General features: G+C 79.3%; 1 non-coding gene across 1 annotated transcript; it reads left to right on the forward strand.

The window, feature by feature from the left end:
• The first annotated feature begins 2,305 nt into the window (after positions 1-2,305).
• On the forward strand, positions 2,306-2,458 carry LOC142359558 (5.8S ribosomal RNA). Its single transcript, XR_012762446.1, has one exon. It is a non-coding gene; the product is annotated as a 5.8S ribosomal RNA (ribosomal RNA).
• Positions 2,459-2,500: the final 42 nt, after the last annotated feature.

Raw genomic sequence — 2,500 nt, forward strand, 5'->3', positions numbered from 1 at the left:
GTCGCCGCGGGTTTTCCGTGCGCGCGCGCGCTCGCACGTTCCTGAGTTCGCCCGGAAAGGCCCGGCTCCCGCGCGGGAGCCGCGTGCGTGCGTGAGGGAGGGGGAGGGGGCGTCCCCTCCCCCCGCCGCTCCCCGGAGGCGCTCTCCTCGTCCTGTCGCCCGCCGCCGCCGTCGTCTCGTGCGGCTCGTCCTCCGACGCGCGCGGGTGCGTCGACCTGTCGGCCGCGGACGCCGCGCCCCCGCCGGCTCCCCGCTTCCCGCGTCTGCGCGGGAAGCAAGAGGGGGGGATGCCGGCGGGGCAACGCGGCGAGCGCGGCCGGCAGAGCACCGGCCTGCTCGGCGGGCCGGGGGGCGAGCGTCGAGCGACGGCGGCGGCACCGGGGGCCGCAAGCGCGACAGCCGAGGGGTGTCGCCGTCTTCGGGGGGCGGCAGCTCCTGGGGGGGGGGTGGGGCGGCGCCGGCGGCGGCGCCGTCTACCCCCCCGCGCGCGGGACAGGGCTGTCTCCGGGCGTTCCGGGCCGTGGCGCGGGTGTGCGCACGGCGTTTCGGGCGGCGCGGCGGCCGGACCCGCGAACCTCCCCTCCGACCCGGCACGGCTGCCTCTCGAAGAGGGAGCCGTGGCGGGAAGGGGGGGGCGCGAGCACGGTCTCGGCCGCTGGCGCCGCCCGGGGCGGGCGAGGCCCCCCCCCGGCCGGGTCGCGTCCCGCGCGAGCGGGCGGCCCGAGCCACGTCTCTCCCCCCGGGCGCAGCGCCGGGCTATCGAGGGAAACCCCGGGCCCCGGGGCTAAGGAGGACGAGGTGGTGGCGGCGGATGCCGGGCGCGCCCCCGCGGGCGGACGCTCCCCCGAGGGCGGCAGCCGGGGGAGGCACCCCCGCGGGGCCATGCAGGTCGTTTCCCTCACCCCAGGGCCAGGTACCTAGCGTCCGCGCTTCGGCGGCCCTCCCTCGGCCGAGTCCGGGGGTCAAAGGCCAAAGGAGCCGGGCGGCGGTTTAAAGACTCGAGCGGCACGGCGCGAGCCGCGGGGGGGGCGTCCGCCCCCGCGGGCCGCCGTGCCGGAGAAGGGGGGGCGTCTCGCTGCCCCAACCTGCCCCCCCTCTCCGCGGGCCGGTCTCGGCGGAGAGACCGCGGCGCGGGTCGGCCGCGGCCGACCTGCCCGCCCTCGCAAACGGGGCCACCCGCCGGCCGGAGCGCGGGCTCCGCGCCGGGGGAAAGAAAGGCGCGGCGAGCCCCCGCGGGGGGGGGCGGCCGCCGGGGGGCCGCCCCGCGCCTTTGGACGCTCGCGCTGCGGCCGCGCTCGGGGCGCGCCGCGCTCCCCTCTCCCGCTCCTCGCCCCGCCCTCGGCGCCCAGGGAAAGAAAGGGGGGGGCGAGCCACACCCCCCCAGGCCGAGCGGCGGCGGCGCCGCTCGGCGTGCCGGTCGGTGCCGGTCGTCCGTCGGGTCGTCCGGGAGGGTTCCCCGGCCGCATCCGCTGGCGGCCGTCCCGTCCCGCGTTTCCCCGCCCGTCGCTTCCGTCTCGAGGGCGGGCGCGCGGCGCGGGGGCGTCCCGCTCCGGGTCTTCGCGTGGAAACGGGGAGAGTGGGAGCCGCCCCCCGCGCTCAGCGCCGTCCGCCTTTCCGCTGGGGCCGTGCCGGCGGCCCCAGGGGGCCGAGGCGAGAAGCGGCTGCGGCGGCGGTTTTCGCGGCGGCGGTGGCGGCCGCCGCCGCCGGGCGGGGTGGCCGGGTTCGCCCATCCGGCGCGGGCCGGTGGGCGGCCGCGCGTCGCCGGCTCGCGCTCCAGTGGCCGGCCGCGCTTCCTCCGGCGTCGGTGGAAGGCGGCGTCGGCGCCGAGGTTCGCCGGCGGGGCGAGAGGCGACCGTGGTGGGCGGAGCCGGCTCGTCGCAGCGCGGGCGCAGCCGGGCGTCCGGCTCCCGAGCGAAGGCGGGCAGGCGTCGCGGCCGGGCGTGCCGTAGCCTCCGGGGGGAGGCCGGTCCGAGCCCGGGCGCCTGGGCCGCCCCCGAAGCGCGCCAAGGGTGTGTGTGTTGCGTACGTTTCCCCAGGGTCGGTCGGGAGCGCGGGCTCCCCCGCCCTTTGGCCGCTCGGGGTTTTCCGTTGTTTTCCGTTTCCCCTGTGCTCGTACGGTCAAGCCGAGGCGAGGGCCTCTCCGTCGCGCCGCGTCGCGCCGCCGCGCCGCGCCCCCTCCGCGCGTGCGGAGGGGGGTGGGCGGCGGCGGGGCCGGCGGTCGGTCCGGCCGTCCTCAGAGAAGGGGCCGCTCTCGGCGAGCGGTCCCGGCCCCTCCGCGCGCGCGGGGCGGTGCCGAAACCGAGACAACTCTTAGCGGTGGATCACTCGGCTCGTGCGTCGATGAAGAACGCAGCTAGCTGCGAGAATTAATGTGAATTGCAGGACACATTGATCATCGACACTTCGAACGCACTCGCGGCCCCGGGTTCCTCCCGGGGCTACGCCTGTCTGAGCGTCGCTTTACGATCAATCGCCGTCTGCGCCGCCGAGCCCCCCCGCC

The sequence above is a fragment of the Opisthocomus hoazin genome, unplaced genomic scaffold (assembly GCF_030867145.1).
Source record: "Opisthocomus hoazin isolate bOpiHoa1 unplaced genomic scaffold, bOpiHoa1.hap1 HAP1_SCAFFOLD_105, whole genome shotgun sequence".
NCBI lineage: Eukaryota > Metazoa > Chordata > Aves > Opisthocomiformes > Opisthocomidae > Opisthocomus > Opisthocomus hoazin.